Here is a 20,138-nt window from a genome sequence, read left to right on the forward strand (position 1 = left end):
GCAATGTTCGAACATGAGGGAGGCAACCAAACCATTACAAACTTCGTCTTGTATTGTATCTTACCAAAAACTAATGGTAAGATCTGTGCTTAAATTTTTAAGAGATTACAACGTGAAGGGGGGAGAGTGGAGGACAGCGAATATTTTTATAACAAAGTGGAACAAACACGACAGGCCTCCTTCTGCAGGGCCAACATCGGCGAATGTAACACTTCGCCATACTCGACAAACTTGAACCGAACATAGCGCCTGTAATTCACGACGCTGAAATCTGCTGTATTACGTATACACACATATATTTAGGTCTATATAGCTACGTAAAACGCGACGGCCATGTTTGTAACGTTCTGGTTCCGATTTAGAAGTGGAAGTGGAGTCGTTGGCGCAGCTTATAAAATTAAATTTAAGACTTTTTAAGCACTCTCAGTAATCTGGTACTCTCGCTGATTCGGCACACCTCTCTCTGTGCTAGGAATGGCTGGATTTGCAAGAGTCTACTGTGTAATAAAAATTCAATAAAATTACAAACATTAGTGCAGCAATTACAAAACATGAATTACTAAGATAAAAAAGAAAATTAAATTAAGACCAGAACATAAGTGTGAATGAATAAATATATTGATAATACAAAAATAAATAAATATAAAAGCAACATAAATAGTAAACAATAATTGTCTTAATTTTATTCTTAAATTTATTGAAATTAAAATAAGATAGGTCTGGATTTATCATCAATAATGAGCGGTATAACCTTGACCCAAAACTTTACCATAACTGTGACTTATTGCAGTGGTTGTAACCTATAACATTTAGATTCAGCTAAAGGACATTTCAAATTTCTTCTCGTAGAATAAACATGAGGTTATTCTTTATATTTTAACTATTTTTAAAATTTCAAAACTTAAGCAAAAAGAATACTAGTAATAGCCTACTTTCCGTAAATGACATTTCAACGATAGACCGCTGGAATGATTAACAGTATTTTATAGACATGTTAGTCATAAATTTACAGACATATCATGCTGAAAGCAAATTCTTCAAGGTAATAGCTTGTTAGTATTAATCTTCTGCTTGAAAATAACAAGCCACAAAATATCCTAATACTAGAAGGTTTGTTTTTTATATTTCCTACCATAAATAAAATAAAATAACAGTAATTCTAATCATAAAAGTTGTTCCTATTACAAGTCATAGAATCCTCGCAGAATAGCGGGAGTTTAAGGCTGCCAACTTTCAGAGACGATCGCCATTATTAGCTTTCCGCCTTTACCCCAAAGAAAATTCCTGTTGTAGACCTACTCGTTTCTGTTGGAGTTTGAGTAAGTACCAGGACCACGTCGCGAACAGGACTGGATCAATAAAAAAATCCATGGGCGTATCAGATATTATACTCACGACTTTCCAAGTTGCAACTCAGAGCCTGCGAGTAAACCGCGACGCTGTCGCGCGATCCATTAATAATGATAATAATAATAATAATAATAATAATAATAATAATAATAATAATAATCAGGGAAAGGATTTATATGTAAATACATATTTACTTATAAAGCTAATATAATTTATATTTTGCATTATCTTTATGTTTCACAATGTGTAGGGTTGAAAAATCCTACTTTTATTTTCCATATTTTTCCATATTTTAGAGTTTAGTACATATTTTCGTTAATTTCCATATATTTTCCATATTTCATATAAAACAGTCCATATTATATTAGGTTTAACAATAAAACAAAACAAAATTCCATTAACTTTTAAAAATACATTTCAACAATAGAGATTTAAACACATGTTCAGTAATCCCTTTAACATCAGAGTTATTTGAAAATTAGCAGTCCTATCAACAATGGGAAAGTAAGTTACAAAACTGTATTAATTTAATTTAAAATTTTTAACAGACTTCAGTTGTGCAGCTCAACAGTTAAATGCCAGTCAGAGTACACATAGGTTCAGTTTTGTAAATCATACTATAAAGACGGTAAATATGCCAAAAGTACGTCATTCAGTCAATTTAAAATCAAAACTAACAAGTTACATTTCAGAATTTAAAGAAGATGGTTTATCAACTGACAATAAAATATTATTTTGTAATTTGTGTCAGTGTGCAGTATCATCTACACAAAAGTTCCTGGTGCAACAACACATTACAACTAGTAAACATCAGGCCAACAAACAACTAAATTCCAAGCAGAGACAATTGTTTTCAACACAACCAACAACATCGAATGTAAGATCTGAGTTTAACATCGACCTGTGCCGTTCTCTCATCTCTGCTGATATTCCTCTCTACAAACTAAAGAATAAGGTCTTCAGGGAATTCCTTGAAAAATATACTCAACATACAATCCCGGATGAGTCAACACTTAGGAAGACGTATGCTCCATCCATCTACGATGAGACAATACAGAAGATAAGAGATGAAATTAAAGATAGTTCAATTTGGGTTTCCATTGATGAGACTCCCGACAAAGAAGGTAGACTTGTTGGTAATGTAGTTATCGGTTTGTTAAGTGAACAATATTCTGAACGAATTCTTTTACATTGTGATGTTCTAGAAAAGTGCAATAACAAAACTATAGTTAAACTGTTCAACCAAGCTAAGGGTATCCTGTGGCCAAAGGGTATTATGTACGATAATGTGTTATTCTTTATTAGCGATGCTGCCCCTTATATGGTCAAAGCTGGACAAGCATTATCTGTTGTATATCCTAAATTGACTCATTTTACTTGTGTGGCGCATGCATTTCATCGTGTGGCAGAAGTGGTCAGAGACAATTTCCCTAAAGTAGATTTGTTGATTTCATCAGTGAAAAAAGTATTTCTCAAAGCTCCCAGTAGAGTTAACGTGTTGAAAGAAATGTACCCTGAAATTCCATTGCCACCAAAGCCAATTTTAACTAGATGGGGTACATGGCTAGAAGCAGTTGAATATTATGCCGAACATATAGACTCTATTAACAATGTTCTCCTTGCATTGGACTCTGAAGATGCAGTCTCAATTGATACTGCGAAAACAGTTACCTGTGACATAAGTGTGAAGAATGACTTAGCTCACATTCAGCATACATTTTCATGCATCATAAAAACGCTCAAAAGTCTCCAAAATAGGCACCTTTCACTATCTGAAAGTTTTGAAATTCTAAATAGTACTGTGGAACAACTGAATCGTGGTAGAGGTAAAGTTGCAGATGCAGTAAGAGCTAAGGTGGACACTGTACTTTCAAAAAACCCTGGATATGAAGAACTACAAAAGGTTGTTGCTGTGATGAGTGGTGAATCAACAGTGAAGATTAACTTGGACTTATCCCCAGCAGACATTGTGAAATTGAATTATGTACCAGTTACTTCTTGTGACGTCGAACGCTCTTTTAGTCAGTATAAATCTATCCTCAGAGACAATAGAAGAAGATTCACTTTTCAGCACTTGAAAGAAATGTTTGTAACCTATTGTTATGGTAACAGACAATAAAAATTGTGTTTTGTTGAAACTACATTGGAAGATAAGGTACGTCCATTATATTTTTTGTTTAGTTTGATTAAAATGTACCAATATTTAACGTACATAGTCATTTTTTTATAATTTTAAGTCCATATTTAATTCCATATTTTGGTAAAAATCCATATTTAATTCCATATTTTGGTAAAAATAACTACATATATATTTACATATTTCATATATTTTTAGTCCATATAAATCCGTTCCCTGAATAATAACCATTACATTAGTCACGGCACATACTCATCAAGATTACAGGAGAAAATGTATTATATAATGCACTCTACAGTCAGTGGCGCAGCGTCGGTTACTAGATAAAACAAGGAGGCAAATAATGATTGTCGAATAAATACGTACTGTTTTTCGTAAAATCGTAAAATGCTTTTATTAACAAAATGATGATCTAGCGTGAACACTGCATGAATATGGAAGAAAGTACTCACTATACCAGTACTGCTTACCCTACTTTTTGTATAATACATGAATCCTTTTGTTTCTGATGTAAAAAAATATCAATGGCGTCGTCCTCAAATGTATTACATGATATTTTATAGAGTAGAAACATCTCAATGTTTGACAGTTCACGAGATGAAAGCCTCTATTATCCCAAGATATATCTACTTGGAGGTCCACACTTGTGGAGTAACGGTTAGCGCGTCTGGCCGCGAAACGAGGTGGCCCGGGTTCGATTTCCGGTTGGGGCAAGTTACTTCGTCAACCCAATATGAGCAAATGCTTGGTAACTTTCGGTGCTGGTCTCCGGACTCATTTCACCGACACTATCACCTTAATCTCATTCAGACACTAAATAATATAAGATGTTGATAAAGCGTCGTTAAATAACCTAATAAAGTAAAAATATACTTCAAGGATTTAGTGAAGAACTGTTTTGAGAACATGGGAGGGTGATAGTAGGAGGAAGAAAAATAAAGTGTTAATATTTGCTGATATGGCGTTTTAGTAGAAGAGAATATGATACTAACGGATAAGCTACAGGAGCTAAATGACAGCTGTGAGCAGTATGGAATAAAGATAAATGTCAGTGGTCACAGGAAGAATAGTAAAGAAGATAAACTTGCGAATTCTAAATGAGGCAGTAGAGTAAGTGGACAGCTTCAAATCTTGTGGTGTAAGTTACTATAACCAATAACATGAGCTGCTGCCAAGAAGTCAAAAGCAGAATAGCATTGGCAAAGGAAGCTTTTAATAGAAAAAGGAGCATCTTCTGCAGACCTCTGGAGAAAGAACTATGGAAGAGACTACTGAAGTGTGGCATTGTATGGGGGAGAAGCATGGGCATTACGATGAAGTGAAGAGAAGTGAATAGAAGCATTTGAAATGTGGACATGGAGAAGGATGGAGCGTGTGAAATGGACAGAGTAAGAAACGAAGCTGTGTTGGAAAGTATGGAAGAAGAAAGAATGATGCTGAAATTGATCAGAAAGAGGAAAAGGAATTGGCTGAGTCACTAGTTGAGAAGAAACTGCCTAGTGAAGGATACACTGGAAGGTATGGTGAACGAGAGAAGAGTTCGGGGCAGAAGAAGATATCAGATGATAGACGACATTAAAATATATGGATCATATGCAGAGACAAAGAGGAAGGTATAAAATAGACTGGAAAGTGCTGGGTTTGCAGTGAAAGATCTGCCCTTGGGCAAAAGACTATGAATTACTGAATCCCTAGAGGTTCCGTAGATAGGTTTTACTTTTCTCTAACTTCGTGTAGGACCGGTCATCATTTGCAAGAATAGTCAGCAATAACTGATATAAGTTAATCTGTATTTTTCTAGAAAAAGCACTCAGCGTTTCTAATGTCTTTATATAATGAAAAAACTAGGCATCTCCTCTTACTGTTCACCTGATTTGAGAAATCAAGCATGAAAATAACAAGTCCGGAAATGTGTCTCTATATTCAGAAAACTATTTACTATCAAGAAGGATAAAAAACTGAAAAGACTTCAATTCACAGAATCTGATGAAATATTCATAGAGATAACGTCTAAAATTATATTAATGTCTCCATGAAAATTCCCTCTCTTCTCCAGCAAATGAGCTTATGCGAGACATTGAGTTGAAAAAAAAAGTCGTAGAAAGTTTCTCTATTGTAGACTAAGCTGGTATAAATTGTCTCAAAGCTTCAGTAAGTTTAAGATCAGTTTAATATTTAATAGCATAAGCAAATGCCGATGGTTTTTGTCTGCAGTAGTTTAAAAACGAAGCCAAAGAAAGGAATTTACTACGAAAATATTTCTAAACGGAAATCGGATTGATCAAAAAATTTTCAGAAGAGTTAAAATGCCACAGGCGGACTAAATGTATTAGTGATAGTATATTATTGAATTACGCTTTCATTTGCAGATGTCAAGTGAACGTCGAAATATAACGACAGCTACAAATGACCCATAAATTTTGTCCAGAACTTTCCATTAGTGACAGAGTCCTTTCATGAGGCATAAACCTACGACACCAGAAGAAATGGTTTATCATTACCATGCTGTCCACATCTGTGGAGTAACGGTTAGCGCGTCTGGCCGCGAAACCAGGTGGCCCGGGTTCGAATCGCGGTCGGGGAAAGTTACGCGGTTGTGATTTTTTCCGGCGTTTTCCTTCAACCGAATATGAGCAAATGCTAGGTAACTTTCGGCGCTGGAACCTGGACTCGTTTCACCGGCATTATCACCTTCATGTCATTCTGACTCTAAATAACCTACTACGAGTAAAATAAAAAAAATAAATAGATTCAGATAGTCATTGCTTTGCAAAATTTTAACTGGATGTCTGCTAACACAGTCTAGTATTTCCGCACATATGTTGAAATCTATTTAATTTATTCTCTATGTCCCAGTGCCTCAGATAAAATCACTTATGCCGAGTTAGAACGAAAAGCATAGTTTTGTTTTTGGAAACTGATATTTTCTGTTATAATCTTCTATAATCTACTAGACTTTATGCGCAGCCTTTTTCAGTTAATCTTCTTTAATTGCTACAATAAACGTAGGCGTTCACTTACCGGAAAAAAATTCGTTCGCTGCGTTCGAATTGTTATTATAGCATCGCTCATTTGTTCGAATGAATCATCAAATAGTGTTGTAATTTATCTCTAGATCGCATTATTTTATTGCAGTGTTCTTCACTGAACCCAAAAATAAAATTAATAACTCTGTAACAAACTATGAAGGACATATCTGATTAATTTAGTATTTCCCCAATTCCATCCCATATTTTCTTTCTCCATATTACTTTGCTATAATTCCAATTTCATATACTGTAAAGCTCTTCATAATGTTGGATTTAATAAAATAAGCTTCGTGTCATCCATTTAGTTTATACCTTCAATATTACCGCGATTGGAGGCCTTGACTCGATATACAGGGACATCATTTTATTTTTACTAACATTTTTAATATTAACCTGGCTATACCTTTAGAGAACCGGAAAACCCGTTCGCTACCCCCTTCCATAACTGGAGTTCGATGATACTGGCGTAAAACACAAACACATCACTTTACTAGGTATAGGAGGGAAGAAAAGTACTTCATCCATTTACGTAAACTAGGAAATATTGCGATTTTGAGTTCGATAATTTTCATTAGGATTTTTATTTAATCAAAATGGAGTACTGTATTAAGAATGAGTGTTTTTACTCACGAACTGAGCTATCCATGCGAACGTGTTCATTATGTAGTGTATATTATACTGTCTACAGTACATTAGCGTACAATATAGAGAATAATGAAGTTCAATTCAAAAATAATCATAAAATGGATATTTAAACACATTTTTGAAGATGGTAGCCATTCATTTCGATAGCCTACAGGCTTCATTTCTTTTGTGCATATTATCGCACTATAGATTAATGCATCTAATTCCAATTACCAGTTTCGTCCTTCGTACTAGTAACTCATGTTGAAATAATTCTGTACCTACTCTATAAAAGAGTACCTTAGGTAATGTAAATTCAATCTTCACCTCTCCCCGACCCGCATAGATAAAATTACTCGGACATGCTATCTACTCTCCGTCCAAGTGGTTATGCCGCAGGATCGTAGAAAGGAGGGAAATTACGTGACAGTTAATTACTTAACGAGACCCCTTTTATTTAAGTTATTTTAAACAGTTGTATAATATTACGTAAACTTCCAATTCCTAACAGAAATTAATGTTTTCATAAAAGAGCTAAGACAGCCCTGCTTTTACAGAGGGCCGTGCAGAAGCAGTTGGGGGAAATCGGGATGTGACGTAGGCAAACGGACAGTACCTGAGCGAAAATATGATTCAATATTAAAAGTTCTTTCGTCACTGGAAAACGCGAACATATCTCTGGAACGTACTATACTCAGTAACTCAGTGCTGTTTACTATAAGCGACCTTGATTCTGTCTGGAAAACAGTTGAAACTTCATTAGTAGAAGGGGTGGGAGTGAAGTACATTAAAAAACTCAGATACAATAAAAATTGAAGTAAAAGTAAAATGATGTCCCTGTATTTGCCATGACATTCTTTATTTTGATCCTCTCCTCTCCTCCGGCCAGAATTCTGGATGGAATCCTGTTATGCGGACAGAGGCGATACGGCCAAGTGATCGATGCTCCATTTAAAATGCAAACAATTAAAATCCGAACGCGCCGATCGAATCCGTTCCGGCAAGTGAGCGCCTACCTTAACTTGGTAGCCAGCAAACAAAAGACAGTTCAATCTCCTGTCAGTAGTAATAAACCAGAGTTTAAAATATTCCGCCTTTTATTAATGACATCGTAGAAACTATAATATTAAACAATTTTAGAGAGAGAGGGCAACATGTCTAGGTCCTGCACTAGATTTTGCGTTTAATTATATTGTGCCATAAACTTTACATATAGGGTCTTTCATATGCAACGAGTCTATCGAAAAATTAACTATTTTGGATAATTTTTTGAAATGATGTTCATCCTCACGAAAAAGAACCCTTCCCGGTGCCGTACAGTCGATTTAGAAACAAATACGCCGTCTCCTAGACGCCAGAGCTATTAAACGTAAGAATGGTTAATGTTTTAAACCTTTATTAAAACACCTAAATGTTAAAACAGTTTCAACTGTTGACATATTACAGTGTACAATTTTCAAAATGTTTTCCGTTCTGCTGAGTGCACAAATGTAAGCGACGTTTCAACTCTTCATGGACTCTGGTGAGCATGTCAGGTGTAACCATTTGTATCGTGTGAATTGTGCGTGACTTAGTCGCATAGACACGATCTTTGATGAATCCCCAGAAAAAAAATTCTAGGACAGTCAAATCAGGTGATCGCGGAGGCCAACGGATTGGGCCTGTGCGACCGATCCACCTACCTGGAAACACTTCATCTACGGAATATACGCTTAATTTGAGCGACTTTTTTCCAGATTCAAACCAGGCAGCAATTTTTCTCTTCTGCAATAACGTTAAGCGGCTGCGTGGTATTATCATTCCAGCTTATCACAACAATATATGTCATTATCCTTGGCGTACAGAAGGCTATGCTCCAGATCATTTTAAGTCTTTGGCGTATAAAAGACCATGCTCCAGGTCATTTTAGGTTGACTTCAAATTCACATTACACATGGATAAGTAGCTTCCTCTGGCGTCGGGGGGAGGGCACAGGAAAGGGTTGTTTCTCGTGAGGATGAACATCATTTCTAAAAATTATCCAAAGTAGTTGATTTTTCGATAGACTCGTTACTTATGAAAGACTCTGTATACATATATATGTGTAATAGATTAGGAAGAGTGATATATGTACTGAGACGTTCAAAATGCTTAGTGCCTAAAGAAATCTAAAATCTATCTATTGTGCTTCTTTTCATAGAATAATGTCCTATGGTAATCATCTATGGGGACATAATAGCGTTGTATCGAAGATACTTATTTTACAAAAGTAGACCATTCGAATTCTTTAATATTCCAGTTATAACAGTCATTGTAAACGGTAATAATTATACAGGCATAATTATGAATTAATCCATACATATTTCATTGTTTGTTACAAACTAAAGACAATTTAAGTCTTTTTAATTGCAAGACCAGTATACACCGTTATTGTACAAGAACTGATCATCATCTTGTGCCATATGCTAGATTATCCAAAGGTAAGAACTGGTATAACATTTCTGTCATTGACATGTTTAACATATTATTACCTCCTGAGACCCACTCTGTGAGTGTAAACACTTGTAAAACGGTATTTTATGAATGGCTCATACAAAATCCCTTTTATAATTTAGATGAATTTTATAACACGCCTGTAAATATAACATTTTAATTGTATTTTACTAAAAATATTTGTACATTCGACTATGTCCATTAGCACTTACTTGGTACTTTTGACAAACAAAGAATGATTATTATAATAATTATCTTCGTATTTTATATAAACTTTTGAAGGCATTTATAATTTGATGGGGATACTTTAGCCTTTTTTTTATTGTATTTTTTTTAATTTCTCAGAGTTTTGCACGGATTAACTTATTATTATTATTATTATTATTATTATTATTATTATACTCCAATTTTATAGAGAACCCTATTTTACCTGAAATAGATATTTTTGGGTTATAAATACATTGTTATAATATTTCTAAGAGATTGATTAATTAAATCTCCCATTGAATTAATCTTATATTTTAATTATGAAATTAATAAAATTTTACAAATCTATAAATTCAGCAAATCTGTACAATATTTTATAATTTATGTACATGAATGAATGAAATGAGATGAAATTAAATACTAAAATATAATCTTATGTTTCAATTAACAAGTTGCATGAAATATATACTATATTATAATCTAAGCAAACAACTAATCCAAATATTCACTAGAATGTAATTTAAATATCTGAAGACGTTACAAAGTTTTCCTAAAACAATGTTGTTACAAGCAGTTTCTAAATTTTATACAACACATTTATCGTGAATTTATTGCAAATTATTATCCTAATTATATTCTATCAACTTTTAAATTAATTATTTATAACAAAATATGTACAAAAAATAGATAATAAAAAAATCAGTGGATATATACAAATTTTATCATGTGTTCAGACTACAACTTTTGTGAACGAAATTCACATATCTCATAAAACCTTGATGATAGCATTTATTTCGGAACACTTGTAATGGTAGGGAGTACTTGGTGTCGCACCTGTCTGATCCACAAACTAGTCGGATTAACTTATCAGATGCCTTTTCAAAGACGATTAATAGCAAAAGAGTTTCCCTTTTCTATTGATAATGCTAATAATAATGGTAATATAATAATAATAATAATAATAATAATAATAATAATAATAATAATAGAGTAGCAATTGGTTCAAATATCGTAAATGACTATTTTATGTCTTGCTAGTATGAACAGTGCGACTCCATATACATCACTTTTCCTGGCAATATGTACGTTATGAATATCTAATTTGGTTTGTGTACATACTATGAGAGACTGCAGTGGTATTCAGAATACAGTACCTACAATATTTGCACATAGAGGCGTGACATCTGCGTTTCTCCCCACGTATCGAGTCTAGGAAGTCTGTTGAAACCCTCTACTCACATGAAGTTAGAATAGATCACGTCGCTAACTCGAAGTTTCACCTTTCAGATCGTCACAATAGCTATTGTCAAGCGGCGTGTACTCAGCTCTCAGTGCATTAGTGCTAAGTACGTCGTAAACCGAGACCAGGACTTATCGATTTTGAGCAAGTCACAGCAGTGGAACCTTGTAAATACTAATGTGGCTATGCAACCATTTGCAACATGTCAACTGTCAGGGCTCCAAGTTATCAAAAATGGTCACTGGGTAAATTCTGCTCCGAAATTTAAATAATTATATATCAAAATAAAAATATCTGGAAACCAAATTTTATTTTTGATAGGCAAGTGAAGATTATTCGCCATTTGAGAGTGAATGTACCCATTTTCTCCTTCTTTACGTTTGTAACATTTGGGTTACGTTCGAAATAATTTAGATTACTCAAGGTATGTAAAAATTATTTATTTAATATGTCTATAACATGGCTTCTTGTCTATGTGGGTGACGTGAATATGTTAGGATAAAATACACAAACGATTAGGGAAAACGCGGAAATTCTACTTGAAGCAAGTAAAGCGATAGGGTTGAAAGTAAATCCCGAAAAGACTAAGTATATGATTATGTCTCGTGACCAGAATATTGTACGAAATGGAATTATAAAAATTGGAGATTTATCCTTCGAAGAGGTGGAAAAATTCAAATATCTTGGAGCAACAGTAACAAATATAAATGACATTCGGGAGGAAATTAAACCCAGAATAATTATGGGAAATGCGTGTTATTATTCGGTTGAGAAGCTTTTGTCATCTAGTCTTCTGTCAAAAAATCTGAACGTTAGAATTTATAAAACAGTTATATTATCGGTTGTTCTGCATGGTTGTGAAACTTGGACTCTCACTTTGAGAGAGGAACATAGGTTAAGGGTGTTTGAGAATAAGGTTCTCAGGAAAATATTTGGAGCTAAGAGGGATGAAGTTACAGGAAAATGGAGAAAGTTACACAACGCAGAGCTGCACGCATTGTATACTTCACCTGACATAATTAGGAACATAAAATCCAGACGTTTGGGATGGGCAGGACATGTAGCACGTATGGGCGAATCCAGAAATGCATATAGAGTGTTAGTTGGGAGGCCGAGACGTAGATGGGAAGATAATATTAAAATGGATTTGAGGAAGGTGGGATATGATGGTAGAGACTGGATTAATCTTGCTCAGGATAGGGACCAATGGCGGGCTTATATGAGGGCGGCAATGAACCTCCGGGTTCCTTAAAAGCCAGTAAGTAAGTAAGTAAGTAAGTAAGTAAGTAAGTAAGTAAGTAAGTAAGTAAGTAAGTATAACAGGGCAAAGTCCCAATTACAATAGACAGTACAAAAAATTGCTTAGAACATAAAATTGGAGATAACACGAAAAAAAAGAGATAAAACAGATACAAATGCAAGATACAAGCGTAAATACAAAAGAAAAATGAAAAAAAAAACAGACAAATGGATACTACCTTAATAAAAGACACATATATAAATATAAATGAAAAATACAAAATAAAAAATGAAAAATAGATAAATATAGATATCATAACCAAAAGATGTAAAATGTAGCTATAATTGGCAAATTACAGAGTAACAAATAGATAGCAATATTATTCAAAATCAACTACCTTCAGTATATTAATAATAAAATGTTTATATTTCATGTAAGAAATGCTGACATCTAGATCCCATGTTTTACATATTTCATTGAAATTTGAACACATTTCTAACACTGGTGAATTTTTATGTGCTGAAGTGTTTTGTTTTTAATAATATGAAAATTGACGAATTCTTAAATGTGATGTTGTAGAGTTAGCAATTGTGATAATATTTCGCTGTTATCCAGTAGACCGTTGAATATTTTATACAATAAAAGTTGCTCAGCAAGTAATCTACGACTGGCAAGAGACATTAAATTTAATTCAGCGAGTAGATTGTTGTACGAAATTTTGTTATGGAGGGCCGAATAATGATTTTTTTTAAATACACATATCTTGAAAATTGTTTTGGAATTTTTTCAATTTGAGTGCTATGATTTTCAAGTGGGTGACCGAATTACTGAGGTATATTCCAAATTAGAGCGAACATGACAATTAAAAAGGAGTGTCAAAGTCGAACTGTTTTGTAAATTTTTAGAATTTCTAATAATAAATCCCAGATTTTTTAAATAATTATTTGTTATATTAAATATGTGATTATGAAAAGTGAAATTATGATAAATAGTTACGCCGAGATCTTTTACATAATATATTCGTTGAAATGGTCCATCATTCATTGTATAATCGTAGGTTATCATTGTATAAAATAGGAATATTAACTATTTCTTTATATTTAAGATATAAACTATATGAGAATTTAAACTCTGGTAGTCATAAATAGAAAACGTGTCTCATGTTGCCCACTTCAATAGAGACACCACTATTTATAAATGTCTAATACTGAATAATAATCACAAAAAATAGTTTAAGTGAGAAAGGGAAACATTTAATACATATCGGTACATAATAAATAAATAATTATTTTTATTGTTATTATTATCAATATTATTATTATTACTTACTTACAAATATCTTTTAGGGAACCCGGAGGTTCATTGCTGCCCTCACATATGCCCGCCATCGTTCCCTATCCTCAGCAATATTAATCCAGTCCTACCTCCCTCAATTCCGTTTTAATATCTTTCTCCCATCTACGACTCGACCCCTCCTAAGGTCTTTTTACCTTTCGTCTCCCAACTAACACTCCATATGTATTTCTGGATTCATCCATACGTTCTACATGCCCTTCCCATATCAAACGTCTGGATTTAATATTCCTAATTATATCAGGTAAAGGATATAATGCGTGCAGTTCTGAATTGTGTAACCTTCTCCATTCTCCTGTAACTTCATCCCTCAAATATTTTCCTAAGCATTTTATCCTCGAACACTCCTAACCTCTGTTTCTCTCTCCAAAGTGAGAGTCCAAGTTTTACAACCATACAAAACAACCAGTAATATAACTGTTCTATAAATTCTAAATTTCAATTTTTTTGAAAGCAAACTAAACAACAAAAGCTTCTCAACCGAATAATAGCAATCATTTTTCATACTTATTTAGCGTTTAATTTTCTACCCAGTTGCAGTTATATTTGTTACTGTTGCTCCAAGATATTTGATTTTTTCCACCTCTTCAAAGGATAAATTTCCAATTTTTATATTTCCATTTCGTGCTATGTTATGGCCACGAGAGACAATCGTGTGCTTTGTCTTTTCGTGATTTACTTCAAAGCCAATGTAATTACTTGCTTCAAGTAAAATTCTCGTATTTTCCGTAATAGTTCGTGAATTTTCAACTAACGTATTCACCTCATCAGCATAAACAAGCAATTGATGTAACCGGATTATTATTATTATTATTATTATTAAATTATTATTATTATTATTATTATTATTAAATTATTATTATTATTGTTGTTGTTGTTGTTATTATTACTACTGATGTAATGATTCATTTGTTGAATGTTAAAATAGTCATACATTGGAGTCGTATTTGGGAAGACCGGTTCAAATCCCGCTGTTTGCCATTCTGATCGGATTATTACAGTATGATGTACCGAAGTACAGTTTCCCTGGAAAAGGATGAGACGAGTGAATATTCCTAAGTCTCAGATGTAAGACACTGCGCATGATCGGAGACCAGAGCACCGATACACAAGATAACGAATATTGAGTTACTTAAATTCAGGCTATTTGGTTTGTTACTAGCATTGTTCCGAAATTCAATTAAAAAACTGCAAAAAATATGATAATATTACGTAAATAAAAGATAAATATATACATACATCGTGTAGTTAAATCGACAATGGACCTTCATGACTAGATCGACACTCCGCACAGAAAGGAAAGCTTTCATGTCGTTTCTATAGCTCAGACGGTAAAACTTCTGCGTGTTGTGTAGAAGAGTGCGAGTTCGATTCTTAGTCTACACAACAATTTTTTTTGTCTAAATAACGTTGAAATAGCTAAGTCACGTTGAAATATAGTTTTACAAAGCCCTGAGATTAAGTGTTAATGATCGCAAACAATACAACATTACAAATTATAATATTATAAACGTTAATCTAATGAATGCATTTATACACACACATATATACAATGTAAATGCATATATATTAAAAACTAACAATTAAAATGAAATTAAAAAAATATGTAATAATAGACAAACTTTTACAAAGGTTTAGAGTCCTTAGGCTATGTCATTTGTTGAGTAATTATTACAATAATTTATTAATAGCTTTCCCATATGTGTAAGAAATGCAGTGGCAAAAAACAATTTTTGTTAAAAGTATGGCTTTGGATTATTTCATTCTCACCCCTGCAGTTAATTTTAACTATTTTATCTACGTGTTTGCATTCAATTTTATTCATGTTATGATTGAATGTATAAGCACTGTTGCAGTTATTGACTAATTACATATATTAATAATTATTATTAAATACATCTGTTAAGTAACCAATTGCAGTATCTTTTGCAAAATCTTGAATGTTTAAGTTGTCAATAATATTTCTGTACTATATACTATAATACGTTAAAAGAATTTGCAATAGATTTGGGATCCTCTACTTTATAATCATTGGTTTTAATGAAAAAATATTTTCTTTCTTAGGATATCTACAAGTTTAAATTTAATAATATTACGAATAGGTTTAATTGCATTATCTGAATTTTGTACTTTTCTACTCAAATATATTCTATTTCCCTCTTTCATAATTTTTGATAAATTACACTGTACTTCTTGCAGTATTTAAGAACATGAAGATCATTACATTGCAACTCATTACATATAGATTCTTGTTTTTAATACATGAGATTTTGAAGTCCCTGCGTTATCTACATGTTTTAACTTTTGAATTTTTTCACAACATTGAGTGGAGAACGTCCACTGAAGTGATTATGAAATTAAGTGAAAAATTCAATATATTTACTCTTAATATCAGTAGTACCAGTATCATATATGTTTTTCCAAGATTCATTTTGTATACATAAATGTAAATAATCAATAGATACAGCAATTACGATCCTTTCTTAGTTTTTAAATTAATATTTTGAAATTGTTCAGCGACATTGGAAACACATAGGATTTGTTTATCATGGTCAGACAAGCCATTGATTATTGGTTCTGTCGAATAGGAATTCAGTCTAATTCTGTGTACAAAACGTTTATCAATGGCTGTGTTACTTCAGCTTATATGCTATGGGAAAATGACCCTACGAATAAGGTTTCCAGTTTCAAGGAGTGAATTTAATTTACTTTTACGGAAAAGTTCCGAGAGATAATCTATGTTTATGTCACTACAGATCACAAATTCCATATGAGATTTCTAAAGTCTTTTCTTTACAAATTCAATGTTGGCTATAAATATTAATAAATAATGTAAGAAATATGAATGATTGTAGTTATAAGTCTGATTTACATTATAAAAAGCAAGAAGTTACATTCCTCGGCAAGATTCGAACTTTCGATGTTTGGTTTTGTCGTCCAACGCACAACCATGGACCTATTCAATGCTTATGTTAATAACATACAATTTAGCTGTAGCAATGTGGTGTCATAACTTGGGGTTTGTTTATTTAATGTAATTAGATTTAATTTGATTAGTTTCGTAACAATTGGACTTCCTGTTATATCCTGTTATTTAGATATTTAATTTAGGGTTGATTTATTAACTCTTACTATGCAAGATGCCTCTTATTTCAATAATTCTATATCATGTTAAATAGTCATTGTCTACACTAAAGTATTATCGTCATCTCTCATTTCTCATCGTAATGGCGAACCGACGTGACATGAGACAGCGAGTTATAGCTCTAGTTGAGGCTGGATATGGGGCTAGATCTGCTGGCCATTTGGTCGGTGTTCCTGGAAGTACAGCCGCGAGATGGGTTCATCGTTACCAAAATTTAGGGGAGGTCGAAAATCGCCCTATTCCTGGGCGTCCGCGGATTTCTTCATTGGAAGAGGATGCTCTTTTATTCGAGACAGTTCGACAGGACCCCTTTCTGACTGCTAACGAAATAAGAGCAGTATCTAACTTTCCCGGCTCTTCACGGACTGTGATCAGCAGGTTGAGGAACCGCGGTATTAGGAGCCGGAGGGCTGCGCAAATGGAAATATTGGGGGAAGCACAAGCTGTCGACCGTCTTGCCTTCGCTACCAATCGAGTGGATTTCGATTGGAGAAATGTAATTTTCTCCGACGAAACAACCATCTCGAGTGATTACGAAGGTCCTGTCCGTGTCTATCGTGAGGATGGTCTCCGACATGACCAGCGCTATGTGCACCGACGTGAAAGATCGGGGCGCTTTAGCATATCGTGTTGGGGGTGGATGTCTTACGATGGACCTGGCGTTATAGAATGCATCGATGGCCGGTTTAATGCGGAAACTTACGAGCACATTCTGGAAAATATATTCCTTCCCTCCGCCCGAGAACGTTTTCCCGAAGGAACATTGCTGTTCAAGCAGGATAACCATCCCGTGCACTATGCTGCAAGCATTCAAAGATGGTTTCAAAGGAGACTCGAGATCGAAATCATTAATTGGCCTCCGAAGTCACCTGATTTGAATGTCATCGAAAATTTATGGGCGGAATTGAAAAAGAGAAGGATAGCCACCTATGCCCACCGACGCCCTCGAAATCGAGACGAATTGTGGGATCAAGTTGTTGACACCTGGGAAGATCTCGCCGGGGATCAGAACTTATTCCACAATCTCGTGACATCCATGCCGGATCGACTTAGAGCTGTAATAGAAGCTGATGACATGTGGACAAGATTTTAAGTTAACAGGTCTCTTTTTGTTTCTTATGATTTTTGTTTGAGGAAGAATACTTTTAACTTCCAAGTAAGATTTATTTTTTTTGACGAGGTTCAGCCCACTTGTAAGACCCAGAAATTGGGCATAAATTATTCCATATTTTCGACAAATTAGACAGTCGAGGAACTCTGAACAAATTAATTACACCTCAATAAAAAAAAAGTTTTACCTGGGATCGAACACGAGACGCTTCGGTTATACAATGGAACCGGCACGCTATTATATGAGCTACCGAGACAAGACAGTGATAGCAGCAGTCCAGAATGTAGATCCCTTAGCAGGCATTTGCCATTCGGTACAGTGAAGCAATGATATTTTGGGACTCGAGCTATGTTGTGAAATCCTGGCCTTAAATGGCAGTCTTCTTCGTGATCCTTATTCTGGTCCTTGTCCTTGTTGTGGTCCTTGTAACAATTCTTGTACTATCTGTCATGTTATGTATCCCTACGTCGATATCGAGTGAACCGTGCTGTAGAACTTTAACTTCCGACGACAAAGAATCGTCTCATTCTTTTTCAGGGTAACTGTACATATAATATTTCCGTGCAGGAATTCTGCGTTATCATATGATGAAGGATGGATACAACAAGACGGCACTCATCCCCTCTTATCCCGGCCACTTATTCACTTGTAATGAGTGCACCTCTGTACACAGTGTTGGACATTGTGCCACTGTCACATATTCTGTGACACAGTACATGAGGGTAGGCCACCAAATGGAAAACTGAGAGATACAACTTAAACTGAGGGAATTCGATCCGACATAGGAACTTTAATCCGCTGTGGCTTAGTGGATAAAGAGTAATCCCGTAGAACTGAAAACCCGGGTTCGAGTCCAGGTGCCGGAGATAATTTTTCTCTGTTCTATCCATCCTTCACCATTCTGATCGGAGTTTCAGTGCTTTCCTCGATAAAAAGAGCATGTCGGATTGGTTCCCATATCCATTAAAACATACATGTATTTCGCAAGACCTGAAACCCTATAAATGGCATAAGAGTAAGCGGACTGGCCGATAGGTGGCAGAAATTTAATGTGTCGATAATCACGAAACGACTTCGAAGTTATAGCTATATTAAGTAAAACCTAAGATTAATAAAGTGGGAGTCCAATTGATACGTTTGTTTCTTTCTATAGCTTATCTATGTCCGAATATTGTGACGGACTATAGTACACATTGGGTGGATTTTGTTTTTATTTCAGTAGATTATTTTACGACGCTTTATCAACATCTTAGGTTATTTAGCGTCTGAAGGAGATGAAGGTGATAATGCCGGTGATATGAGTCCGGGGTCCAACACCGAAAGTTACCCTGCATTTGCTCATATTGGATTGAGGGAAAACCCCGGAAGAAACCTCAACCAGGTAACTTGCCCCGACTGGGAATCGCACCCGGGCCACCTAGTTTCGCGGCTAGACGCGCTAACCGCGTTGAGTGGATGACAAACAGTTTCAACTGGGTAAAGGTAGATTACCACTACCACTACCGCCACCACCACCACCACCACTGCTATTACTCTACAACGGAGTGTACTGATTCCTAATCATTGAAATAAAGTGTCATTCTCTAGGAGTAACAAACCAAAACTGTGTTTCACTTTGCAGGTTTCATTACTTATCTTCCCTTAGAACAGAGATGTCAAAGCGCCTGCAATGCGTGCTCATACTAGAAGCAATACATATCCAACAAGGTTCACTTTTAAGCAAGATAAAGTACAATCATGGAGAAATAACAAACTGTTGGTAGGAGTACAACGCGAAAATCTGTAAGTATCCACCACAAATTCCACTAGGCTTTGCCACTATTTTAACTGGGGACTGCGGTGTGAAAATCGAGCCTTTTCGGTAAAGATATCCTATGGCATTGTTTTAAAACATAAAACACCCTGTATATAGATAGGTGATGTCCAGTTGAAGTGAGATATGACTGGGTGGGATCTAACCCTGTGTGATTTTTTCTCATCAAAACAGACAACTGCTAATCTTGCTGAGCGGTTCGACAAAGTAAAGCCAGCAATTTGGGTCAATGTGCATGGATGGTATCGAGAGACTGCGAATTCACCCTCCTCCCTCTCGCCCGCCGTCCTCTTGTCCGTTTGGCTCCTAGCCAAAGTAGCAGGGTTACTACCAACCTAGCCATGATCTCTACGGCTGCTCAAGCTTTTAGCTATTGATTCCTACACACTGAGGGAGGCTACATGAGAATCTGCTTCT

The sequence above is a fragment of the Periplaneta americana genome, chromosome 13 (assembly GCF_040183065.1).
Source record: "Periplaneta americana isolate PAMFEO1 chromosome 13, P.americana_PAMFEO1_priV1, whole genome shotgun sequence".
Classification (NCBI taxonomy): Eukaryota; Metazoa; Arthropoda; class Insecta; order Blattodea; family Blattidae; genus Periplaneta; species Periplaneta americana.